This window comes from Penaeus monodon, chromosome 2 (genome assembly GCF_015228065.2).
Source record: "Penaeus monodon isolate SGIC_2016 chromosome 2, NSTDA_Pmon_1, whole genome shotgun sequence".
Lineage (NCBI taxonomy): Eukaryota > Metazoa > Arthropoda > Malacostraca > Decapoda > Penaeidae > Penaeus > Penaeus monodon.
The window spans coordinates 25015272-25037771 of record NC_051387.1 but is presented as its reverse complement, the minus strand read 5'-3'; positions in this window follow the sequence as shown (position 1 = coordinate 25037771).

Genomic DNA, 22500 nt, shown 5'->3' with positions numbered 1-22500 from the left:
ACATTTTTCAGTGTATATGGGGGAGACAAGTACATACGTCTTTGGTCTGAGAATGTTGCACATCTGTCCACTACATGTGCGATCGTTAATGGCTCTTGGCATCCTTCACAAAGTGCTTCATTTTTAGCCATCATTGCCTCATGAGTCAGTCTTGTGTGCCCGATTCTTAGTCTTGTTAATTCAACTTCCACTTTTCGGTTGGGATGGATGCTAATCGCCCAACTGCCAAGGTCATCTCTAATGTCTCGCAGTTTCTTTCTGGAGGTATGCCTCCATTGTTCCCCCCCACTAACGGAAGCCGCCTTGCCGCGGTGGGGGGGCTTGAGGTCCCAATGATCTGGTGAGCCAGACCAGAGGGATACCCATACTGGAGGGGTCACCAGTGAGGGATGAGACAAAATGGCTTCCTGGTGCACCAAGGCCTATGAGAGGGGATGGTGTACCCACCCCTGGTTCATTCCATCTTGGACCAGGGAGAACTCTCCCACGTGTGTTTGCCGTGCGTGGCATCCCGTATTACCAGGAGACAGGAGTCCTGGAGGTTGAGCGATGCTGCACGCTGTGCCCTGCAGCTAGCAACACACCTCTTTGGTCCTTTATTCTGGTTAGACGGGTGGCTTGATCAAGGCCTGGTCAAGTCAATCGGCTGGTCAAATATGGCTAGGGTCAAGCAGGCACTATTCAGTCGGTAGCGCATACATAGGTTCCCGCGACTGCCATCAGTACTGTAATAGTGGCTGCGTATATTTCCTCATTACCCTGTGGCTGTTGGGAGATTTTGAACCCCAACTATAGCTTCCCCTCGTTGGACTCCATGGTGGGTGGGGGGTGAGGAAATGAAGAATTCTAATTTGTATGAGTACTACAAATTTACAAAGATCTAGCTCTCTCCCTGACGACCTACGCAATCCCTCGACCATTCCCTCTGGAACATCACACGTTGTCACTCTGGAACCTTTCCAGCTTCCAAAGGGCAAGAATGGGAATCGTAATGGTTCCCGGGCTCCCAAACCAGGTAAGAAGGGGAAAAGTCCTCCTCAATCCACTAAGGAAATCTTACCTGGTAAATATGAAAGCATTTCATATAGTAAGTACCCAGTAGTGAAGACCATTGATGGTGTATCAATCATGAATCTTGACATTTTTGAAGTTCATCGGAAAATAGCTGAAGTATGTCAACGTGATCCTCGCATCACCCCACAGCGAGATGGTAGCCTGATAGTTGAGGTTTCGTCACCAGACGAGAGTGACCGTCTGCGTGCGTCTTCACCAGTGGAGTCCCTGTATGCTGAGAGTGGAGAACCACCTCTTTCATTACACCGAGAATACATGAACCTGATTTACTACACGAGACTACAAAGGATTCCAGGATCTCCTACATCCAGATTGGTTTTCAACCCCCTTGAGGATAGCCGATCCTATGGTAGGAGAATGAGGATTCTTGTGGAAGATCTTAATTTAAATCTCTCTAAGGTTCTGGCTGTTGAAATTCCCCAATTTCCGCCTTGGACTAATCAAGTCGAGCTGGATTTAGTCGGAATTGGCAAAGGGGAGAGATCCTAAGCAGAAGTCCGAGAGAAATTTCTTCAGCACATTTCTAAATACCGGGGATCAGATGCAATTTATACAGATGGTTCGAAATCTGAAAATGGCGTGGGTTTTGCAGCAGTGAGCAGAAGGTAGACTGCATCTGGCAGTCTTTCTCTAGCAGCTTCGATCTTCACAGCAGAGTTACATGCCATCCTTGCAGCAGTTAAGATGACTAGAGATCTTACAAACCATTCTATTGTGATATATTGTGACTCGCATAGTGCCTTGCAAGCAATCAAGAGCTTAAACTCATCACATCCAGTAGTGAGGGAGGTTCAAGATTGGCTTGCACTGATGTCAACATGTAAAAAGATAACTCTGTGTCGGGTGCCAGCCCATGTTGGTATCAGTGGGAATGAGCGAGCTGATCAGAAGGCCAAGGCAGCTGCCGCTCAGCCCTGTGATGCTCGTTTTCCTCTCCCACACACCGACCTGAAACCCAGCATTAGGAGTTGTCTTCACGATAAACGAACAATGGAGGCATGCCTCTAGAAACAAACTGTGAGAGATTAGAGATGGACTTGGCAGCTGGGTAAGCAGCATCCATCCCAACCGAAAGTAGAAGTTGTATTAACAAGACTAAGAATCGGGCACACAAGATTGGCTCATGGGCCGATGATGGCTAAAAGTGAAGTACTTAGTGAGGGATGTCAAGAGTCATTAACGGTCGCACATGTAGTGGAAAGATGTGCAACATTCTCAGACCAAAGACGTATGTACTTGTCTCCCCCATATACACTGAAAAATGTATTAGAGGAGGATTGTGACATAGAGGGTCTTATTAATTTCCTTAGGGAGGCTAATATTTTCTATAAGATTTAATTATGCATAATATTTATGCAATAATTTTATAGACTTAGAGCATCATATTTATGCTCTGATTTTTATATATTTATTGTTATTTGTAAGTTATTTATTGATAGATTTTAAATAATTTAATATTTCTATCTAACAAGGTATTCGCCGCTAATGACCTTTGCTGTTGACGTGGCAGATAATTTTAAATAATCAACCAATCCTCTTGAGTATTGCAAGACTAGAGCTTCCTCTAGAGCCTTTAGGTGACTGTTTGACTGGAGAGGGTGGAAGAAAGGGTTCCAAACGATGATGCCTATCTTGTAGATGGAAGGGCATCCCCTCTAGTCTCTCCCCAAAGGTTCACATCTACCCACGTGTTTGCCCTGTGCGCTGTGGAGACGGGAGTCCTGGAGGTTGAGCGATGCTGTGCATGAGTATGCCCTGCTGCTAGCAACATGCCTCTTTGGTCCCTTATTCCAGCAAGATGGGTGGTCCGATCTTGGCCCGGTCAAATCAATCGGCTGGTCTCCCTCGGGAGGCTAGGGTCAAGCAGTCAATGTCGCCAATGTCACTAACACTGTTCCTGTGAGTGGCGGTACCCAAATCAGGGAGACAAAGGAAAACAGAGGAAGGAAGAATGGGGATAGGGGAAGGATAAGGGGTGGAGGAAAATGAAATTTAGGAGAAGAAAAAGGAGCCAGGGCTTAACCCAGCATATAGGGTAATAGTTGTAGTGGGTTCTTTGAAAGGCGAAAAGGATGGGGGTGGCCCAGCGCCATTTTGAATCTTTTGTGTTCAGTGTAGGTGTCCTCGGGCGCGCGGGGCTTCCCTTCCACCATACGAGGCTGCGCGGGAGGGCACACGGTAATTCTCGGTGCGTAAGGTACAAGTACCCTATGACATTGAGCGCATGCCCGCACTGGAGGTCGCGCGCTCGTGGTATTCTCGTGGGAAGTGGGCGAGGGCGCGCGGCCCGGGACCCCGTTATAGCAAACAACAGCTGGATTCTCAGCTAACCAGAGAGGTTGGGATAAAAGTTAACAGCTTAGGCGCCATCTGCGGTGTGCTCTGGGCACGGCCTCCCGACCGTGACTCCAGGGCTATCCCTCATCTAATTTATGCTGCTGAAGCAGGTTGAAGCTCGGAGGTGGTTGTTAATCATTATCCATTCCCGCCTGTATCAACAGGCTCCCCTTCGTTGGCGGCAGGACTTATGGAGAGGCGCGGCCCTGGCGGCCGCGTCACGATTGGATTAAGCCGGAAACTGAAACCAGTGCGATGGTGGGGTAAAGATATAGGATGTTGGGTCCATGCTATGACAGAGGATAATGAGATCGTGAGTATGATTACGGCAGTCATGTAGGGCAGGTGATGAGGGGAAAGTATTTAAAAGTGGGGATGTGAGGGCTGTGGCAAAGGGGAGATTATACTTTAATTAAGAAATTAAAAGGTCACAACAAACCAAAAGAAATAACAAACTACATTAAAAACAGAATGAGAGAACACAAACAAAACAAAAACTGAACAAAACAAAGGATAAGGGAAGGGGAAAGGTGAAAATGAAGGAGTAGGAGGTGGCTTCAAAGGATGCGGCCAAGCCTAAAAAAAAAACTGCATCCATTTCGTCCCATGCCAAAGGAAAAAGATCATAGCCTAATCCAGGTCTCCGGCCGGAACGAAAGATGGTGTTGAGTCTATCCAGCCAGTCGGTATGCTAAGCATGGAGTGTGTCGGTCTGTTTACAGACCAGCCTACGCCTCGCGATATTCAGAGGAAGCAGAAAAGCTTCCCGTGAAATTCAGATGTTGTAATAAATCGATCCCAATCTACCATATAGATCCTTCTGAGTACTTTATTCTGAACAAGCTGGAGTTTGCACTTGTTAGTGTATGCTGATTGTGTGAGTGCAAGTGGTGTGTATGTGAAGAGAGGTTTGATCAGTGTTTTGTATAGATGCAGCTTTTAAATCGATAAAGCGAATGTAAGGTTTCTCTTGCCATGGCGACCTTTGAATTGATATGCAAGTGAAATCGAGGAAGGAGGAAGTTTTTCGAAGTTTTCGTGGTCTTACAAAGAAAACTTTTGTTTTTGTCATGTTAGTCTTGATAAGCCATTTATGCTTCCATCTCGAGATGGTGTCCACTTCGTCATTAATGCGTTGAATGACACCTGAAAGTGCATTGTATTAAATGCGTACAGTCGTCAGCATAGAGGATAGTGAGTGAGTCTGTGTGTGTGAGGTAGTTTATGTGTAATGTATAGAGTATTGGGCTGAGTATGCTAACCTGAGTTACTCCAGTGTGCACTGAAATGGTGCCTGAAACTTTGTTTAAGAATATAAATTTTAATCTGCAATCATCAAGAAAACTGCACAGCAACTTTTTAATCAAAGATGGAAAGTTAAATATAGAGCACAGCTTGTACTTGAGGCCAGCATGCCAGACGGTGTCAAAGGCTTGCTCAACATCTGTGACAAGGACAGTCTTTAGTCGCCGATGTTGTGATGATGTTGAGAGCCGTATTGTTTGTGTGAGAGAAGGTTACAGTCTTGGAGATACCACCTTAGTCAAGTTTTTATTTTTTTGTTTTTTTATTTTATTTTTGCCTAATGTTTTGAGTAGACTGATAACTCTTTGGGTCAGTCAGGTCTTTTTGTGGCTTAGGAATGAGGGCCACACCAGGCATCAGTTTCTTGGATTCTGTCAGTGAACAGGGAATGAGGAGGGTGAGGGTAGAAAACTTTTAGATAGTTGAAATATGTGACTTTTATACTGAGACCTAGGGATGGTTCTCAGCTCAGTTGAGGCCATGGAGGCGAAGATGTAATTTCAATGCCCATCTGTTGTTTGGGAACGGAGCCCATCAAGATTAAATTGGTCATGTAATTTCGATTTAAACGATTCCCAGTCTGCTTGTTTATACCGGAAAGATCATCTGTCTTTGTTTAGTATTGGCGATGTGAAAATTTTAATTATGAGGGTATGTGGTCTGAACCAACGTTCGGCCCGGGTTGTAGGTGTGTGTGCTAGGCAAGTGCTGTCCTGTTCCCGAAAACGAGATCAGGGCGGCCCTTTCCTCTGGGCATGTGTGAGGTGGAGAAGTTGGGTCCTATGTAGTGGAGTCTTGTGGTTTCAAAAGTAGAAAAGAGTTGCATACCATGTGCATTGGTAGTGCTGTGGTGTAGTGTCATGTGGGTAGTGCTGATATCTCCGGCAAAGAAGAGGTTTGTATAAACGAATAATTTGTTGAAATCTGCAAGAGAAAATTAGTGTTTGGAAAGGATAATGGGTCCTGTGGGGGGAATATCCTGACTGCCGTGAAGTCCGGGTAGCTGAATGAGAGGGCGAGGAACTCGTGAGTGATGGTGGATTTTATGAGGATACAGGATCCCATTTGCAATCCATCTCCTGATTTCCTGGATGTGTAACCATAGTGCCGAATTCTATAGCCATTCGTAATGGATATAGAATTCAGTAGGACCACATCAGGGCGTTTTTGTTCTAGAAAGTCATAAAAGATATTACGGGTCGAAAAAATTACCTTATATTCGCTAAAACGATCGTTAGCATGCCACTCAGGGTAGACCCATTTTACCTGGGTTTACCTTGCATGGCGTAACCTGATCCCGGTAGCGGTTCTGTGATCGAGCCTCGATCGACAGTTCCTCGAAGTCAGGGAGGGAGTCCTGCGAGCAGGACACAGGCCGGAAGTCCTGGAAATCGGCGGACCCATTCCCAATACTTCCGCGCTATACCAAGCGCCCCTTAGAAGGGAGCACAGCAACGGCTTCCTCCAAAGGGAGAGGGATCTCTTCCTCAGTTTTGGGAACGACTTCGACGTCGACCTCAGAGCCGCTCCTCTCGTCAATGATGGTGTCATCCAAATGATCACGATGAGGCTGTGGGACTGGGGGATCCTTTTTGTCTTCTTTGGTGTACTTGTTTGGTGGTGAGATCTGTTTGCATTTGTGTTCAGTGTTTTTTGTACTGTTAAGTGCTTGTGTAGTTTCTTTGGGATTTCGTTGTGGTGCTGGCTGCAAAACGAGGTATCTTTATGTGGAGCAATGAGGTTCTGGGTTAGTTTGCCACCTCAGTTGCTGTGGTTTGTGGTATTTTGGTGTATTCAGAGATGCATAAATTTCTTCAAAGATCTCCTCCAGGACAACAATGCTGGGAAAGCCGTTTCTTTGTAACATGATAGGGACGATGTTTGCAAATTTCTTAGCATTGTATTTAGCAGCATTGAGAGCTATGTGTAAGATGGCTTGTATTTTTGGTTTGTGTTAGGTGTGAATGTTGTTGAATTGGGGAGGTGGAGGCAGAGTTATCCTGTAGGTAGATGCGGGTCGTCTGGGTGTGCTAGTCTGGGTAGGTAGTGTGGCGGTTATTGTGGCATATGAGGGAGTAGTGTTTTTGTTTTCCCTAAACTGATTTCATTTTGCTTTCAATATTTCTTTTCTTTTGGGGCAAGATCTGCTTACTGCAACGTGCAACCCTTCGCAGTTGCAGCATTTGATGCTCTCCTTGCATTTGGCAAATAAGTGACTTTCGCCACCACAACAAGAGCATGTGTGTGTGTGTGTGTGTGTCTGTGTGCATGAGTGTTTATGTTCAAACCTGTAGCAGTTTAAACATCGTTCAATCTGAATAAAGCACTCTAGCTCTCTGTTCTATGTTGGGACCAATGAATTAAACATCATGATCCCACATGTAAGAATTTTAATGATTCATTACTCAGGACGCTTGTAAACGTCAAGGACAGTGACAGCATTCTTGGCAGATACTTCTTGGCTGATTGGCTCACACGATCGTGGGAGGATCATCCTGTCAATCTTTTTAGCTATGACCGTTCATTTTGTCTTCGTTTCCGGAGAGGGGACGGGAGTAAAACCTTGATCTTTCAATTTCCTTTGGCCTTCGGTCAAGAGGAATGGGGTCAGTTGTGATCTAAAGAGGTGTGTGACTGCCACCTCGGTGATTGTGAAGATCTTCTGGAGAGCCACCTCACAAGAGATGGGCTTTCCAGCATATGCCAATTTGATGACATGTCCCATGGTCATGCCATAGCTTGGGTGATATGATGGGTAGACAGAATGGGTTAAGGTGGCTTAAGGCATCAAAAAGGAGGGCTCCTACCTGCCTATTCACTTCCTAGAGTGGAAGTCATGAGATGGTCTGTTACACCAGTCCCTAGCAAAAGAATGGCATCTCAAAGGCACTGTAAGGCAGGCACGCTAAGGCCCCCCTAACACACCTTCCCCTGCGGGAAGTAAAGGTCTGCCCACGTCTGAGCACAAGCTCAAAGATGGGGTCCAGTTCACCAGAAGATGCACAGTAAGTTATCCTAATGCCGAAAAATATGTAGCACAAGTTGAACCAGCAGAAACAGCTGCTGCTCACATGACCCCAGCTCAGAATTTAAGCCGAAAGGGCGGTCCAAAACGACCCAGGCCGGAGACAGACTCTGAGGGAGAGTCTGGACCCCCTGGACATTTCCCATGATGTGGATCTGATCACATCACACCCAGAGGTCGTTGACGTTTCCCGAATGTCTAAAGGGAAGAACCCAACCAGGCAAGTCTTGGTGACCTGGAAAGGAGCCCCAATCACTACCCTTAATCTGGGTATCTGGGGCTCCTTCAGCCTAAGAACATATGTACCTGAGCCACTTCGGTGCTTTAAATGCCAAAGTCACCACCAAGCTAACTGCAAGGCTAAGCCTAAATGTGGTGTCTATAGCAAAGCACAAAATACCGATGCATGCCTTAAGGCACACAAAGAAGGCCAAAGGGACACAAGAGCCAAATGTCCCAACTGTGCCAAGGGGCATCACGCCTGGAGCCTGGCTTGCTCTGCCAGGAAAGAGGCGGCCCTCAGGCGACAAGAAGTTGCTAAAAAGCGACCAGACTTTGTTCCAGCTCCCCTAGGCATCCATGTCTGGGGAAAGAACAAAAGAGAAAAGACCTCCCGACCTCCTAAGAGGATGGAAGCCCTTCCACATCCGACACTGGATATCTCCAATAAGAAGGAGTTTCCGGCCATTTCAAAAATGCAGAAAAAGAACCAAAGGAATAAAGGTTCAAAGGACACTGCAAAAGCCTCCCCAAGAGACAATAATCTCCTCTTTGACGAGGAAGATAAGACTCTCCTGTTGACTGCTGTAATCAGTGCAGTAGCTACAGCTTTGGGAAGGCCTAGTGAGGAGGCAGAGAAGGCAGTCACGGTCGCCATGATGGCAATAACCCAGACTGTTGCAGTCCTCAAAGGGAGAAAGCTGAACAGAGCCAAAGAAGCCCTACCCTCACCCCAGCCATGGCTACACCCTCACAGCAGAGCTGGCTGGGGACCCCCTCAAGCTGTACAATGTGTACAGCATGCCAGGCTGTAGGAGCTTAGACATCAGCCAGGTCTGTGCTACTGCAGCACAAGACCCAGTGATCATAGGGGGAGACTTCAAAGCACACCACCCATCCTGGCTCCCTGCAGGGCACCGGATGCGGCAGGCCATCACATAGCTAACGTGCTTGAGACTTTCCCCAAGATTGGTCTTCTCAACAGGCAAGAGCCAAGCATGTCAAAGGAGGGGTCCTAGACCTCACCTTGGCCACTGCAGCTCTGGTGGAGAGAATTAGATGGTGTGTTGATGAGACAAGTGACCATTATAGCACTGTTACTACCCTCATGGATGTTGGCTCAGCCCAAAAGGCTTTCCGAATGCCCACTGTCTTAGAAGCAATGAACCCACACAGAGTGAAAACGTGGAAGTGCTTCAAGCCAGACTTATCAGTGCCATAAATCAAGCAGTCTCACAGACTATACCTAAAACTCGGCCATGGTCCAGGAGTTATAAAGACGCCTGGTATTTTAATGACAAGATCAAGGAATTCAATGACAGAGTGAACGTGTAGTAAACATTTCTGAAGGCAAAGAATCCCTGACAACGTAGCCCTCCTAAGGAAATCAGTCAGGGATGCCAAGGAAACTGCCATAAAAGTCAGGTAGGAAAAGTGGTTGGAATGGTGTGAGTCCTTTGACTACCCTTACAGAACTGTGGCAACGGATCAGGTGAGCTACTAGCCAATTATCCCTGAGGTGCACACACCACGACCCTCAATCAGAAGCAAACAGATTGGTGCAGGAGTTCTCTACGAGAACAAGCAGCTGAACAGCTGCTTGCCAGCTGAACTGAGGGCAAACCAACAATGCCTACAACCAGGCAGACTTGCTCATATCAGAGAAAGGGCAGCCAAACCTGATAACTCAGATGTTATCTTCTCTCTGAGGGAACTAAGACAAACCTACAAAAACAGTTCTGGCACAGCCCCAGGTTCTGATGGGATCTCGTACCCCATCATTTCCCACCTAGGATTGGCAGTTGAGCTTGCATTCCTGCAACTCATCAACAAGTCCTGGGAAACTTCCACTCTACCCCAGAGCTGGAAGAGGGGTATCATAGTTCCCATCCCAAACCCAAAGGAGCCAGGGAAGTATCACCCCATCTTCCTCCTCAGCTGTCTGGGCAAGACGGCCGAGAGAATGGTATTAAACCGATTACAATGGAAAATGGAACCCCCACATGAACACCTCCATGGGTTCACAAGGGGCTTGAGCACAGCACACAGCCACGCTCTTAAGCACAATCAGCACTGTCACTTCTGTGGTAGTATTCCTAGACCTGAAGAAGGCTTTTGAATTAGCAAGTCCTCTTGCTATTCAGGAGATTCTGATCCAGAAGGGAATCAGAGGAAAGCTCCTGTCTTGGTTAGGAACAGGAACAGAACAGCCAAAGTCAGATTCCAAGGTCACCTATCACAGCACATGCTACTAGAAAATGGAACACCTCAGGGTCGGGTCCCCAGTCCAGCCCTTTTCAACACCCAAATGTCTTGCATCCTCCACATACAGCTCCCAGTGGGGTGCAGTATCATCTCCTATGCAGACGATCTCACAGTCATCTCCATTGGACCCCACTGCCTAAGAAAAGCCCAGTACTGTCTGGAACCTTGTATCTGAGGAGTGTTGTAGGACAGGACTAAAGATCTCTGCAGCCAAATCCAAAGCCATGGCTCTGAGACAAAATGTTCAAGGCACAATTCTGAGAATCCAGGGAATGGGTCCAGGTCTTCCAATACCTTGGGGTAATGATTGACAGGACCCACTCCTTTAAAAAGGTCCTGTACTTGGTTGACCAAACCAAAGCAAGACTGTCTGTCAAGAGAGCAATGTCTGGGAGACACATAGGAGCTAGATATAAAGTACTAAGATAATTCTATGTGCATGCCAAACATCCCATTGTGAACTATGCTTCTGTCTCCCTGATTGCTGCAAAACCAAGTTCAAAATGAAGCTGCCAGGATCATTCTAGGTGCCCCAAGGTGGACAAAGGCCCTCAACCTTTTCACGAACTGATCCAATGGCAGGTCAGTTCCTTTCGAAGGTCATCCAAGCTCCCAGGAACACAAACATGAGACAAAAAATATGCAGATGCCTAGAAGAAGACCACAAGCTTTTTGCAAACAACTCCTGGCTGTCTCACACAGCCAGGGTGTTGATACGCTATCAGCTCAAAGAATAACAACTACTTGCCAAGGGCATGGACTCCCCCCACCCCGACTTTATTGAAGCCCAACTGTGGGCACAAACCATGATCGATTCTCTGTTATCAGCTTGTCAAGGAGAAATAATCAGTACAGCTAGCCTAGTCTAAAGGCAGAAGCTGAGGGGGTCATTGCAACCATCCCTCCTCCGGGTTGTAGAACCTAATTCACAGATGGATCAGTCGATCCCTCAAACCAACTGCTGTTGCACGAACGCTTCGCAGCAAGGTGTCCACACAAGTACCAGAGGTAACAACATGCCTCCTCACAACAAGGCACAGCAAAATGCGACCCATGGGAGCCTCTAGCCCACACTCCCTGAAGGGAAGGGCACGGTGGTCATACATACAGACTTCAGGGCAGCCACTGACTACAGCAAAGGTCACCCAAAGACAACATCTACCTCCTGACCACTATCCTTAACATAGCACCAAGATTCCTTGCTCAGTTAGAAGCAATCAATTGGGTCCCTACCACATAGCATTCAGGGAATGAGCTTGCTGACAGACTAGCTGACATTGCAGGGTATCCACAAATCATAAATCATAAACCGAGCCGACAAATCCTCTGCAGAAGTTGTAATGCCAAACAGCTCATGCCTTCCTGCAGCTTCCCCAGAGAGAAACGAGCTTCCCCTGGCCAAAATACATCAGAAGCCAAGGTACAAGCCACTGCACTCTCTGAAGCATCAATAGAGGTACCGAATCATTCGTTCACAGAATCAGACCTAGGTTACCATTAGGCGCATGGCAGATCATAAGAGTGTCAGAAACAAATGAGACAGCCCAAAAAAACTGACCCAGCCAAGCCAAATGTATAAGACCCGGGCGAAGCCAGATCGAACCATATCGGAGCTTCCTTCCGCCCACGCTGACTGCCACTAGATGGCCATCCGACCATTGCAGTCGTTGCCACCTGAACCGAAATTCGGAACTGTCTTCGGGGCCTCCTCCACTCCTCCCCCTCGGCCAGATAGTACTCAGAAGCCACAGGTTATAAGCCACTGGCACTCTCTGAAGCAATCAATAGAGGTACCAAAATCATTCTTCACAGAATCAGAATAGGTTACCATTGCGCATGGCAGATCATAGAGTGTCAGAGAACAAAATGAGACAGCCATAAATAACTGACCCAGTCCAAGCCAAATGTATAAAGACCCGGGCGAAGCCAGATCGAACCATATCGGAGCTTCCTTCCGCCCACGCTGACTGCCACTAGATGGCCATCCGACCATTGCAGTCGTTGCCACCTGAACCGAAATTCGGAACTGTCTTCGGGGCCTCCTCCACTCCATATATTAAAGCCACAGCTTTCATTAGCATTATTGGAGAGAAGGAGATGCATCTGGTGTTCAGGAGGAATCATTTTCCTGCAATAAGATCTTGGCTCCAGCAGCTGAGAGGAAAGGGAAGCAGCAGGACTTTCGCCGACGGAGGGCAGCGCCGCCCCTCGTTGCGAGGTCGGAACAGGGGAGCGCACGCCCGCGAAAGGCGAGTGCCCTTTCCTACCTATCTGTCTGTCTGTCTATCAGCCAATCCGTCTCTCATGGTGATAATAATCAACAATCTCAAATATGATAATAATGATTAATGATAGTGATAATAATAATGACAATAATATAATAATAATTGTAATGATAATGACGATAAACAATAATAATAATATTAACAATTATAATAATATTAACAATAATAATAATATTATAATAACAATAATGATAATGATAATAATAATGGTAGTAGTAGTAGTAATTATAATGATAACAATAATGGTAATGATAATAATAATGATAATAATAATAATAATAACTACAAAAAGATAATGGGAAGCAATCGAGAAAAGCGAGAAAAGTAATAAGAAAATACAAAATACTTTCTAAGGAACAAATACCAATGATTAAAGAAGAGCTTAAACAAAAACTTCAGGTTAAGGCACAAAGGTTACGTAGATATGTCAAACGCTAAAAGTTTTTCAGGCAGAATAAAATGTTTGAGACTGACATGAAGAAATTTTACCGCAAAATAAGAAAAGAAACAATTCTTGTAGAAGCTATACCATCTGAAGAAAAGGTCTGGGAATTTTGGAACAATATCTGGGGAAAAGATAAATAATACAATGAAAACGCATGGATACGAGATTTTGAGAATAGCACTAGGGATATTCCCGAACAAAAATGGGAAAATATTACCACTGAAGAAATTCAAAACGCACTAAAAAAGTCCCATAAATGGAAATCACCTGGGGTTGACCAGATCCCGAATTTTTGGCTTAATACTCTTTCTTCAGCGCATGCCAAATTAGCATCTAATTTTAACTCAATTATGATAGAGCCTAGCTTAACATCTAAATGGTTATGTCAAGGGACTACTTATCTCTTGGCCAAAAGTAACGAAACAGATAACTCAAAAAACTACAGACCCATTACATACTTAACAACCACCTATAAATTACTTACCGCAATCTTAACTGAAATAACCTACAGACACATGGAAGAACAAAATATTTTTTCCAACGAACAAAAAGGATGTTGCAGAGGATCATACAGATGTAAAGATCAACTGCTCATAAATAAAATGATTCTCGAAAATGCTCATACTAAACACAGACATCTAAGTACTGCTTGGATCGACTATAAAAAAGCCTTTGACAGTGTCCCACACTCTTGGATCTTGAAATCCTTAGAAATTCTCAAAGTCTCTCCTGTCTTAATCAACTTTCTTCGAAAGAATGACATTATGGGAGACAAATCTTACTTTCAAACACATGAACGGTACTCTTATTTCAAACAACATGCGAATCAGATGCGGAATCTTCCAGGGTGACTCTTTTTCCCCTCTTTTATTCTGTATGGCACTTATCCCACTCTCCCAGCTTCTTAACAACACAGGGTATGGATATAAGATCATGGACAAGAAGATCAATCATTTATTCTATATGGATGACTTGAAACTTTACGCTCAGAATGATGATGAATTGGAAAGGTTGCTGAAAACTGTAAAAGATTTCAGTGATGACATAGGCATGAAGTTTGGTCTCGATAAGTGTGCTAAAGCAACCTTTAAGCAAGGAAAACTAGTGACATCTGACAATATAAAGTTAAGTATTGATACCGTAATATAAGAATTGGATCAGGAAGAAACCTATAAATATCTAGGAATAAACGAAGGAAATGGGATACAACAATCATAGATGAAGAAAAAAATACGTACAGAATGCATCCGAAGAGTAAGGTCAATCCTGAAAACAGAATTAAACTCAAAGAACAAACTAACAGCAATCAACACTCTTGCAATACCTGTGGTTACATATAGTTTTAACGTGATAGACTGGAACTTACATGAACTCAAACAAATTGACACCAAAATTAGGAAGCAATTGACATGCAACAGAATGTATCACCCTAAATCAGACGTAGACCGTCTGTACATCCCTAGAAGTAAAGGAGGTAGGGGATGATGCAGTTGGAATTATCGTACAAAACAACAACGATTGGTCTCTTGCAATACTTAGATCTAACCAGCGATTGGATGCTTCAATTAGTTAGAGTACATGAAAACTCTAAAAGGTTACACTCAATAGTAAAGGAATCAAATAAATTTTCTCAGGAATTAGGTATTGAGAGCGAAAATATCGAACATATGTTACCAACACTGGCTGTTAAACATAAAAAAACAAAAAGCAAAGAAGGTCGGACAAGAAAAACTTGAATCTAGGTGGCATGAAAAGCCTCTCCACGGACAGTTTGCAACTCGAGGCAAACACACTGATGTAGATGAAACTGCAACCCATCAGTGGCTTAGAAGCTCTGGACTAAAAGGGGAAACAGAGGGTTTTATTCTTGCAGCCAGAGAACAAAGTTTGTTTACCAGAAACTATCAAGCTAACATCTTGTACAATGGCACTGACTCAAAGTGTAGGTTTTATGAAGACAGGTTAAGACAATTGATCTCCTTGTATCTGGTTGCTCAATATTAACACCGAATGAGTACAAAAATCGACACGACAGAGTGGGCAAGTACCTGCACTGGAAGATCTGCAAACACTTTTCTATCTGAACACAGGATAAATGGTACAAACACCATCCAAAGCCAGTTACTGAAGGCAAAGATGCTACAATCTTGTGGAACTTTCCAATTCACACAGATCGTACTATACAGGCAAATCGTCCAGATATCATCATCAAGGAAAAAATAAACAACACTTGCCTGTTTATAGATATGAGCATCCCTTCAGACAGAAACGTCCTAACAAAAGTGTTCGAGAAGATATCAAAGTATAAAGACCTGGAAATAGAGGTGGAAAAGATGTGGCATTTAAAAACCAAAACTTTGCCTGTTGTTATTGGAGCTCTTGGCCTTATAAAAAAAAAAAAAAAAAGGTAGGTATAAGTTTCTTGAGCAAATACCAGGAAACCCAAAATTAGAAGAAATCCAAAAAATAGTCTTAAACAGCACAGCACATGTGCTGTTTAATCAATCTGATGTGTTCTTTGTGTGTGTGAATTGATTTGACCGGATGTTTTGATTTGTGGTTGTTCTGCATATTTTGCATGTTTTCGTTGATGTTCCATTGCCTCAAACTTCAATCACCCTAGGTCGCTGGTAGTGACTCGGTTTGATTTTAATTAGCAGATCTAAGGAAACTTTCGTATAAAATAATAATAATAATAATAATAATAATAATAATAATAATAACGATGATGATGATGCCGGATTCCATCCTTTTTATTTATATCTTTAACGGTTTCTATTCTTGATTTTCGTGTCTTCTTGTTTGTTTTAGTTTGCCCGTCTTGGTACATTTTCTTTGTTTCTTGTTTAACATTGATTTTCTTACTTTTTACTTTTTAAATGCAGTTCTTTTAACTACATATCAGTTTCCTTGTTCTATTCAATTCTAGATAAGTCATATTGGTATTGTAACGATTAGTATGACCACTTTTATAAACCTTATTTTATTTGTTATTTTATCCATGCTCATTATTGTGATGGTCTTGTATTTTTTTCTCATTTTAGCTACATTATCTAGTTTTTCACTTTGGGCAGATTTTTATTTTATTTGTTTGTAAATTTTGTATATAGTTACGTCACCGTCACCCCCCCCCCCCTCTCCCATTGGCCGCGAAAAATAAACAGTTCGGCAGAGACGCAGCGGTGGCTTGGTGTTTGTTTGTTTGTTTGTGATCGAAACCGGTCCCAAGCCATCGGAAGCTACAAAAGATAAAGTTGAGTCTGAGGTATCTTTGTCTTGCATATAGGAGCTGGATGTGATCATACTTTTATATAATAATCATAATTTATAGTTACGAGTATTTTTTCAGGTTTCATTATTTCGTTTTGCTTAAATTTTATACTGCACAGATTTTGTGAATTTTATATTGTTTTTGTAAAGTAAGTTTTCATACTGGTCTTACTGACCATTTTGATATGCCACAATATCAGTTATAACAATAACTATAATAATTATAATAATAATAACAATAATAATAATAATAATAATAATAATGATAATTAATGATAATGATAATGAAAATGATAATGATAATGATCATAATAATATCAATGGTCTTCCCTATTAGACAGGCGACAGTGTAAATGGTCGGCTAGATCTGCAGAGGACAACAAATGTGAGTGAAAATTTGCTACCAGGATACAGAACTACCAGAACTCTTGTTGTTGGTTTTGCATCGTGTATAATCCTCCGGTTCAGATGCAGCTTATCTAGGAATGTCGAGCACAGTGAACACAGATTTGATCCTGAATCGTGGAAACGTATTTCTTTTCCCTGCCTGTGGGTTGATCATTCCATGGCCAGTGCTTTCTTGAAATCCCCACATCCAATGCGTTCCCAGCCACAGTTGTCTCACTCCTTACAGCCCCTGCTATATTTCATGGTAGCCGAAGGGCCACACGCAACGCCAAGCTCGAGCCAAGAGATGGCGAGGAAAAACAAAGAAGCTTGAAAGACACTGGTCTTTGGGTTCTGGTGATGGCCCGGTCGCTTGTGGAGAAACCCCGGAATGGGCCTACTGTGAGGCTCAGAAATCATGAGAAGTTATTGTTATGAGGGTAACAGGAGACACTTGTGTTGATTTAATCAAATGAATTGACAGACAGACCGGTGCTTCGTTTCCCGTGATCTCTTAGCGATTTTACGTTCTTGTGTTTCACTTTAGTGTTTAATCGACTCTTTTAATGTTTTGTTTCAAATGTTTAATATACTTTAATAAATGAAAAGTAAATATAAATGTTTTACCTATATACCCTCGCAATCCTTCCGTGAAATGAAAGAATAAGACCAAAATGTAAATAAAGTGATCAGGAATAGGAATTAGTCTCACATAACGAAATCACATTGCGTTTGGAAAACAATCCCCGCACATCTCTCCTTGGTAAAAGAGTGCTTAAGGAACCTTTATACTCTGGCACACCACAGTTACATCCTCCCCCCCCCCCTCTCTCTCTCTCTCTCTCTCTCTCTCTCTCTCTCTCTCTCTCTCTCTCTCACTCACACAAACACACACACACACATACACTTACCCATTATATCGGGATCAACGCGTAAATTGCAGCAGAATGTGTCATGGTAGCAATTAGATTTTCCCATGTACGAGGAATTGACGCAAGTTCCAATAACTGAGCAAGTAAATGGCCAGTACACAGGCACAGTATGCGGCCTTGAAACAGAATAGTACTAACAATAATTATTTGACATCAGAAGCATGATTTACAGAAAGCGAGTTGATCATTTTAAGGCTGATACGCCAGCTTCCCAGCCTCTTACGAGAAATCAAGAGGTAGACTCGTTGCTTCGGCAAATCGAGATCACAACACAGCTGTGGACAGATGACTCATAGGAGCAGCCGCGGTACTGCTGAACTTATTATGAATTCTCCCGTTTTTAATGGCACCATATCACGGGTAGAATTTAAAGAAATACTGTACAGAATTCAAGGGAACTTGTTCTTTTATTGATTTCCTCAATCACCTGAATAACTATAAACTTTTTCCAGTCAAGCGTTGATTGATTTCTTCGTCACGGTCGAATCGATAGTGCACCAAGGCGCGCGGGTTTTACCCTCGTTCGATTGGAGTGCCAGACGAAATGTCAAGGTATATATTTTTGCAATGCCTTCCTCAATGGCTGCGAGAGGCGTGAGCTTTGAAAGAGGATGAGCCTCTGAAATTACTAGTTAACGCAGCTCAGAGATTCTGGAATGTGCATGCAAACAGTAATAAACTAACAAGGAACCAAGTGACTGCTGTGGCACCGCGCATCCACAAGCCGCCAGTATTCTGCTCTTATCACAACTCATGCACTCATGGCACGAAACAATGTGGGGGAGACAAAATACGATTCCCGGATTAAATAATGTGCTCAGATGTTATACCTGTAGCAGGTGAAAAACTATTTCTGTTGATGGTGCTACCGCAGCACTTTGCGCCGAGATGGCAGTTTTTCCAAAAATACTGGAATGTATGTTCATGGCATTGTGTTGAATGAGGCTTGTACGGCCGTTGCCGTGGTTACAGGTATGACGTCACAGTTTTTGATTCGTTGCAGTTTGGTTAAATTGACATGAGATTAAAAATTTGGTTTGTTAACGATCGTCATATGCCCATCATTTTGCAACAAGGGATGCCCAATGCACAAATAGTACTGATAGATCATATTTATGAATCTCGCAAGGATAGCTTGTCGAAGGATGGTAATGACAGTTAACCTGGGGAGACAATTTACATTAAGGTGTTGGTAATTTCAATAATTGCATTTATGATGATGATTTTAATAATTTTCGTTTCCAAGGTATTGATGGTGATGTTTTTTATGGTTATGTTAATGTTGTGTGAGTCGGACTGACAATAGTTCGACGACTTTACAGACAAATTTCATGATCACTTCGGTGTTGCAGACTTCGGGTACGGCTATAAGGAAATTGGTTTAGTTCCATCTGTGTGTGCAGAAGTTTTGCCTGTTTTCACACCATCAGGGAATTAGTATTTCATTACAATGCAGAATTATTCCGCGCTGTTTGATGAACCAAAGGACAGGCCAAAGACTGCTTTTAGTGACGGATTTCGCTTATTTCATTTTGTAGGTTGCCATCTGGCCTAACAACCGCACATTTCGAACAGCCATAAACGCAGTCCTTAGCTCAAGCTGGATTTAGGCTTAACATAGCGAAGTGCCAATTTGCTGTGAATTCATTATGTTTTTAGGTTTCTTGGCTACCCCTCTGGGCATCTCACCAGTTCTAGAGAAGGTCGAGGCCATCTCCAAGATGCAACCCCCGCTGACAGTATGACATATTTTGGGTGCCACAGGGTTCTTTCACAGGCACATGGAAAAGCATACCACACTGACAGCCATTAACAAGGCTTTTACGAAAAAAAGATATAAATTTATGTGGGAAGGTGAACAGCAAATGCCTTTGAACAACCTTAGAACAAACTAATAACTGCTCCCATATTACGCAAGCCATACTTTGATAAACCTTTTGAAGTTCATTTAGATGTTTCAGTTCTTGCTATAAGGTCCTGCCTTATGCAAAGAGATGAGGAAGGTTCCCCAAGCAGTTGCTTCCTATTTAAGGAAATTGAGGAACTATGAGCGTAACTTTCCTGGTATAGATTTGGAAGCTCTTACAGTAGTAGAGTCAGTGCATATTTATAAGGCATATTTGTATGGTCGGGGCTTTACGTCATCTTCCTGGTTTTGATCCACAGCAAATAGCCGATGCCCAACTATCTAAAGGAGAGATGGGCACCGCGGAGGAGGCTTCCGTTTCCTCTGATTGAATCTGAGTTAAGAGACGGGTTGTTATATCATAATCGTGTCATTCAGGGGAGGGTCATTCAGCAACTCGTGATTCCATGATCGTTACGAGGTAGGGTTCTTGTGTTTCTCAATGGGGATACGCCAGGTGTTCATCCTGGTGTTTTTTGCATATACTGTAGACTGAGGGGTGGCTATTACTTCCCTAAGATGCCGTCAAAGGTCAGAAAGTTCGTTCTGTCTTACAGGGAATGTCTGAGAAGGAAAGATATGGCTTCTAAGCAAGCTTCTCTAGCATCTATGCCGGAGGTTTCTCAGCCTTTTGAGCGGGTGTTGGCTGATTTGATAGAAATGGTTTATTCAGCTAGATGTCATGGATATGTACTTGTTATCATTGATCACATTTCAAGATTTTTGCAAATGATAGCCTTGGTAAATCAAGATGCAAATTCAGTAGCTGATGCATTCATTGAAAATTATATCACATAATTTGATCCTCCTAGTGTACTGCTTACTGATAATGGTAGTTAATTTATGAACAATGGTTTTTTTTAAACAAATGTGTGAAATACTGATAGTAAACACCTAGTAAACTACGAGCTACCATCCACTTGCAAATGGTATGGTGGAAAAAACATGTGATGAAGGATTCCTTAGCAACCTTGGTAGAATATCATCCATAAGATGGGGATAAGAGGTTGCTATATGTACATCTCGCTTGGAACATAGCAATACACAGGAGTGTGAATCAAACTCCTCTGTACTTATTAATGTGACATGATAGTTATTATCTAGCCTTGCTGATTAATTTTCGGGAACTGAATGAGGATGCTGTGAGGATATTCCGCGGGAAACCACGCAATGCCCGAGAAATTGCAGTGGAATGGGCAAGAAACTAAAGGGAAAGATGGGCTAGTGTCTACGACCGAAAATTAAGACGAAAGTTTAGTCCCAAGACTGAAGACCTCGTGTTGGTACGCATCACACGCCAAGGATGTCCCCACCGTGTAGTATTGCTGGCGCCCCTGTAGAGTAGGCCTGTCCTCGTCCTGAAGAAAGTAGGTCCCGTGAATTACGTCGTCCAAGACCCTACACACCAAACAAGGAGCTGAACCACCTAAGAATGTATGTTCCACGAGAGGAATTCGTATTCTCGGAGGCACCGAGGGACGCAATGCAGATGAGCCAGCTGACGATAATGAATATGACCATGACGATGGGGACGAAGAATATGAAGACCTAGCTGTGCCCGGCCCTTCTGGGCTTGCACCACAACATGAAAAAAAAAAATAAGGCAATAAGCACGCACGGTCGTGAGTTTTACTTCTGGAGAGTCAGTCATCAAGTTGTACACACCATATGGTCTATTCACTTTGCTTTATTAAATAACATACTTATCTCTTTTTGCAGCGAAGTCCTGGCCTGGTAGCAGAATTCCTCGTCTAAATGATCATTACTCTAGCGTCAAAACTTAACATATGGAGGTGCTGCCGTATTTAAGCTAATGAATCATGCCAACCCTGGGTTTCCGCGTTTGTAGGGAGAGGAGTGAATAATATAACAGATGCAAGTTGTGGCAAAACGTTGTTTTCAATGGTTTCTCGCAAAAAAAAAAGCGCTCGCTGCAACTATGGGAACGCAGTATTGAGCGTAAAGTACGGAGAGATAGTGTGGGTAAGTGTGTGTGTGAGAAAGAGAAAGAGAGAATGTAAGTGTGGTGTGCGAGGGTATAAAGGTTCGGTAAGTATGCTTTTGCCTAGGAGAGAGATACGCGGGGGATTGCTTTCCAAATGCAGTGTGGTTCCGCGATTTGTGACTACTTCCTGTTCCTGGTCACTTTATCTGTATTACATTAATGAAAAAAAACACCAATAAATCATTAAAACACGTTAAAAATGAAGGAGTTGTAGGATCGTTTTCTTGCTGGGGGCGTGTTTTCTGTGCCGAGGGGTGGGGGCACTGCGCTGAGCCAGGAAGTATGAGTTGATCAGGAACTGTTAATCGGAGCTGCTGTAAGTGAGATATGTTTGAAAATATTTCAATGTCATTTCTTTAAAATAAGCGTATTAAAACTGACTACACTTAACTTTGGTACCACTTTAACTTGATATGTCAGATACATGTGAGCAAATATATAAATGACATAAATGTGTGTGTGTGTGTATGAGTGAGTGTATGTGTGTGTGTGTGTGTGTGTCTTTTTCGCTCTCTCTCTCTGTCTCTCTCTCTCTCTCTCTCTCTCTCTCTCTCTCTATATATATATATATATATATATATATATATATATATATATATATATATATATATATATATATATTATATATATATACATGTAGGCTACATTCATTGCTCCCCCATTATGTTCGTCCCTTCTTGCCACGGTAGACACACTGGTTGCGTTGCGTTTCCCTTCCGCAAGGAGCCGCTGATGCAACGCCTCCCTTCTCGCCACATGCCAAACGCAGGAATCACAGCTACGTTTGAACCCTTTCCCCCGAGACCGTCTTTGTGGGAGCCCAAGATGATGCCTCCCGCCTCCTCTCTCTCTCTCTCTCTCTCTCTCTCTCTCTCTCTCTCTCTCTCTCTCTCTCTCTCTCTCTCTCTCTCTCTCTCTCTGCCCTACCAAAATAATAACTGCGCATAAGGTACTTCTTGCCTTTATTTTCAGATATTTTACTTGTTCCTATTCATTCATAATATCTGAAATCAGATTTTTTTTCATTGAATCATTAAACTGGGTT